Source organism: Delphinapterus leucas, chromosome 16, assembly GCF_059928025.1.
Source record: "Delphinapterus leucas isolate spDelLeu-1000000601 "Yukka" chromosome 16, BTC_Dleu_Yukka2, whole genome shotgun sequence".
Classification (NCBI taxonomy): domain Eukaryota; kingdom Metazoa; phylum Chordata; class Mammalia; order Artiodactyla; family Monodontidae; genus Delphinapterus; species Delphinapterus leucas.
In genome coordinates, this window is record NC_143144.1 from 20865833 (window position 1) to 20871659 (window position 5827).

The 5827-nt window shown below is 37.0% G+C and overlaps 1 pseudogene; it reads left to right on the top strand.

Annotated features, from left to right (window-relative positions):
• The first annotated feature begins 3713 nt into the window (after positions 1-3713).
• On the top strand, positions 3714-5166 carry LOC111183588 (mesoderm-specific transcript homolog protein-like; annotated as a pseudogene).
• The last annotated feature ends 661 nt before the right edge of the window (positions 5167-5827 follow it).

A 5827-nucleotide genomic window follows, 5' to 3' on the forward strand; every position in this document is an offset into this window, starting at 1 on the left:
TGAATGTAGATTAAAGAATAAAGGTGCAAACTATTTGACTTTTATTTTTACTTCTTATTATTACTCATTTTCTTTCACTTTTGCACAGTGATTCTGGGAAATGTCTTTTATAACCCACGATTTTCTAAGGAAGGAAGAATCAAGCAAGAGCGAAAACTTCACAGCCCTGACAATTGTACCTCACAAATATTCTACTTCTGAAATTTTATTGAGCCTTAATTTTACACATCCCTTACAGATATTGGTATGCCAAGATTTTCAGGCAAATTTCTGTTAATATTTTCTGTGGAATGAATAACTTTGGGCAGAAAACACGTGTCAGGATTCTGGAGGCTTGCCAGAGAGGAGTTGAGCTTCAATACAAACGTCATACCCTGCGGTTTCCTTCAAATCACTACAAAGGATCATTTAACCTAAACTGCACTTCACCTGCTCAGTCATCGGTCCCCCTATGAATATTAACATGATCTCTCTAGACATTAAAATAAATGAACACAATATAAATATTGAATTAAATATTGAATAAAATAGTTCTTACAAAAGGGAATTGTGATTCTGCTCTGGATTTAGGCTGAAGTACTAAATATGAGTAACAAAGAAAAAAGGAGAAGTGACTACTAAAGGCATCATCATTGAATTAGGAGGAAACCCAACTGCTTTGTCAGTTTTATCTCAGGATGTTGATTCTCAAATAATTTGAACGGCACTGCAGAATGTATGCAACTTTCTCAAGGAATATAGCAAGAAGCTTCCCTTGCTTCTTCCGTGAACAAGTGAATAAATAATATTATAATTGTTATATAAGTAGTATAAGTCGAAACATGTTGATTAGAATCATGAATGAATGCTGAACACTCAATAATGAAAGAGGAATATCAGCAATTCCAAAGCTGCTAAAAGATATTCCAGGAGTATGCTCACATTAGTTGATTAATACTTTTTGTCCAGAGAAAAATTAGGAAGAGCCCTCCTCTCTTAAAAATGACACCAGCAAAAAAGAGTCCACTGATCAGAAGCTCCACTGCAGAGTTAGATGAAATCACCACTAGCTCTGAATCGTGGCTTTTTTATGCTTATATCTAAGACATGTTTCCTTGTCCCACTAGCATTTTATTTTATTTTTATTAATTCAGAAATAAAAATGCAAAGAAAATAATCACATAATTCCACATCCAAAATATAACCACCATTAACCTATTGGTGTATTATTTTAGAGACATTTGTATTTCATATTAATGGTGAATATATATACATATATGTATGATTTTAAATAATTCAACATTAATAACATTTATAATTGGTTTTTATAAATATAATTATTAATGGTTAAAAATTCCTTAATCCATGGGATTTGGTATAAATCTACCAGTAATCATAGACTTGCATGCTTTCAGTTACTAGGAAGTTAACAGAGAATGCTAGAGAGGGAATCAGCTTTTATTAAAAACACTGGGTAAGCAGTTTTGAGAAGAACTGTGCTCACAGAGGCCAAGTTTGAAATTCCTGAACTTTTTGATCTTCTCTAATTTTTTAAAGGCTTACTCTATTTAACTTTTTTTGATGATATAACCATGCAGTTTAAACCCATATGCAATGAGCTATTTTCCAAAATTTAGACAGTCCTTATAATACATAGATCATTGCTTTACAAGGTCAGCAAGAACAAGAATATTTAAGACTCTTGAGTTATATTATCAAAGTGTTTCCCACAAAGGGTTGTACCAATTTGCATTCTATCAGGCCGAATATTTGTTTGACCATATTCTTGCCAGTGTGAACATTTTAAAACAACCATTGTCAAGTAAATTTAATTTCATTCGTTATTATGACTTTTCTATATTTACAAAATTTTGTATTTTCGACTAGTGGATTTTCTCTTCACAACATTTTTTTCATCTTCATGGACTTTTTTTTTTTTTGGTTTAGATATTTTAGTGTCATTCCCTTGAAGAGGGCTAATATCTCAATATTAAAGAGTATACAATGAAAAAAAAGAACTCCATACCCAAAAGTATGCTCAAAAAGTCTAGTGATTTAGAAAGGCTAGAATCTTTTTCATAAATAAAAACTTATAATAGTTACCTAGAGTAAAATTATTTAACTTCAAAGCAAATGAAGTGATCAAAGATCATAGCATACACTAATAAAAGTCATGGCTGTGCTGTAATTCTTCTGGATACAGTAAATATTTAAAATACTGTGGGCCTACTATATGTGTATGGTACCATTCTGTAAAACTGAAGGATATTCATTACAAATAAAATGAAAATTCTGAATATATTAAATGATGGGAAAGAGTGAGATGGCCAATAACATTAATTCCCTAAAATTTTGTAGTATTTGACAATTTGATCATTTAATTTAACAAAATTGTAAATCCATGATTGAGTCAGGAATCCAGAGAACCATGAGTTATTTTTCTTCTTTCAAGAAGCTCAGAGTAAGTTCTGGGGAAAAACAGCCACAAATTATTCTGTGCAGCTGTTTGCATACAAAATTGATAGCAGAAGCAAGGGGGAATATGTAATTTTGAAAGTTGTGGGTATAAATAAATATAAAAACAATTAAAAATGCCCTCTTCTAGGTGAAGTACTGAAAAAAAATCACCAAAAAGACTATTTCTTATTAAAAAAACATAATTTTTTAATTAATTCAAAATGAATTAAAGATCTGTTTCTTGTCTCTTAGGGCTTCAGGAAAAACTGAAGGAAAATGATACTTTCCTGGACAAGTATCTGGAGAAAATAACCTACCTGAGAACAAATGTGTGTAAAACTAAGAAATAATGAAGTGACTATTTAAATAAACAAATGAATGTACCCAACAGTTCTAGCAAAATTTTTCTTAAATATATACAATAATAAATGTTTAGTAGAATTTTGTTTGTGGTCTTCTGCATATTTATTTGTATATTTAGGAACCCATAGAGAGGACAAACATAGAACAGGGAGTCAGTCAATATAAAGAAATTACAAAAATTCTACCAAGATTGTGCCAAGATTATACTAAGAGGTCTATAAATAGCTCAAGGAAGCACTTCATCCATAACACTCTAATGGTGCCCACTGTTCTATATTGTATTGTAATAACCTGTCAATATGTCATTCTCCTCCACTGTACTGTGCACTCCTCGAGGGTAGGATCTAAGTCTTGACCTAGTTCACCTGTACTTTCCTATTGATAAGCACTCCAACAGATGTGTGGAAGGCAGGAAGACAGACAGGAAAGATTAATAATAGGGCATGAATAAAATGGATCAGATATGTGCAAAAATGCAATTCTCTTGGCAAAAGCAGTTCTAAGAGGGAAGTTTATAGCAATACAATCCTACCTTAAGAAACAGGAAACATCTCAAATAAACAACCTAACCTTGTGCCTAAAGCAATTAGAGAAAGAAGAACAAAAAAACCCCAAAGTTAGCAGAAGGAAAGAAATAATAAAGATCAGATCAGAAATAAATGAAAAAGAAATGAAGTAAACGATAGCAAAGATCAATAAAACTAAAAGCTGGTTCTTTGAGAAGATAAACAAAATTGATAAACCATTAGCCAGACTCATCAAGAAAAAAAGGGAGAAGACTCAAATCAATAGAATTAGAAATGAAAAAGGAGAAGTAACAACTGACACTGCAGAAATACAAAGGATCATGAGAGATTACTACAAGCAACTCTATGCCAATAAAATGGACAACCTGGAAGAAATGGACAAATTCTTAGAAATGCACAACCTGCCGAGACTGAACCAGGAAGAAATAGAAAATATGAACCGACCAATCACAAGCACTGAAATGGAAACTGTGATTAAAAAATCTTCCAACAGGCATGCGCAACCGGGTCCCCAAACATGGAGTCTTGTAGCCCAGGTCTTGCCTGAATCAGGATGAGGGAGTGGTGGGTCCAGGTGGGGCTGTTGGCTGTGCCCCTGCTTGTGGCCTATCTGCACATCCCCTTCCCCCCGCACCCCACCAGCTTTCGCCTGCTCTTAACTCATGGAAGTCATCAGGCAAATTTTTTACCTACAAGGGACTGCGTATCTTCTACCAAGACTCTGTGGATGTTGGAAGTCCAGAGATAGTTGTGCTTTTACACGGCTTTCCAACGTCCAGCTATGACTGGTACAAGTTTTGGGAAGGTGTGACCCTCAGGTTTCATTGAATGATTGCCCTTGATTTCCTAGGCTCTGGCTTCAGTGACAAACTGAGACCACATCACTATTCCATATTCGAGCAGGCCAGCATCGTGGAGGCTCTTTTGCAGCATCTGGGGCTCCAGAACCATAGGATCAACCTGTTGTCTCACAACTATGGGGATATCGTTGCTCAGGAGCTGCTCTATAGGTTCAAGCAGAATCGATCTGGTCGGCTTACCATCAAGAGTCTCTCTCTGCCAAATGGAGGTATATTTCCTGAGACTCACCGTCCTCTCCTTCTCCAAAACCTTCTCAAAGCTGGAGGCATGCTGTCACCCATCCTCACACAACTGATGAACTTCTTTGTATTCTCTCGAGGTCTCACCCCGGTCTTTGGGCCATACACCCGACCCTCTGAGAGTGAACTGTGGGACATGTGGGCAGGGATACGCAACAATGACGGGAACTTGGTTATCGACAGTCTCTTGCAGTACATCAATCAAAGGAAGAAGTTTAGAAGATGCTGGGTGGGAGCTCTTGCCTCTGTATCTATTCCCATTCTTTTTTTTTCTTTTCTTTTTTCTTGCGGTACGCGGGCCTCTCACTGTTGTGGCCTCTCACATTGCGGAGCACAGCCTCCGGACGCGCAGGCTCAGCGGCCATGGCTCACGGGCCCAGCCGCTCCGCAGCACATGGGATCCTCCCGGACCGGGGCACGAACCCGTGTCCCCTTCATCGGCAGGCGGACTCTCAACCACTGCACCACCAGGGAAGCCCTATTTCCATTCATTTTATCTATGGGCCACTGGATCCAGTGAATCCCTCTCCAGAGTTTTTGGAGCTGTACAGGAAAAGGCTGCCACGGTCCACAGTGTCAATTCTGGATGACCACATTAGCCACTATGACAGCTAGAGGATCCCATGGGCTTCTTAAATGCATATATGGGCTTCATCAACTCCTTCTGAGCTGGAAAGAGTAGCTTCCCTGTATTACCTCCCCTATTCCCTTATCTGTTGTGTATTCCACTTAGCAAGAAAAGCCCAAAAGAGGTCCTGGCCACCAAACACTATTCTCTCACAAAAGTCCACCTGACTCACACTGGTGAACAGCATATAGTAAAAAGCCAGCAGAAGCTCTAAGGGTGACCAATAGTCCACCTCCCATTCCTTTGACATCTGATCAAGTGTATGGACTTGGCTTTGTCTTTGTGTTATTAGGAAATTCTGATGGGCACTACTACTTACTGATGCAGAAAGATAGACAGACATTCTTTTGCACAAAAGTCTTTGAAACACTTCTATGGACTTTTCTGAAATATTTAGAAATGCTAATTTCTGGCCCTGATTGGAATTATCTAAAGGTGCCACCTTCACCTTGCCTTGAATGGCTTTAATTCTCTAAGTGACACAGCTTCAAGTGAGGATGAGTCTCCCTTGTCATAACTTTGGATTTAGTTTCATTAGCTGCTTCTAATGGTAGTCATTTTGTTAGACTTTGGTTTCAATAATGCAGTATTCTAAGTATACTTTAAGACTATGATTTACCTACATGTATTATGTATGTATTTTACAAGGACACTAAACCATCAGACACTTACTCTAGCAGAGTAGTTTAACCTTATTAAACATGTTTCATTTCTGAGTAAATTGAACTAAAGCCAAGCTATTTACAGCATTTCCTAAAATCACAGAACATTAA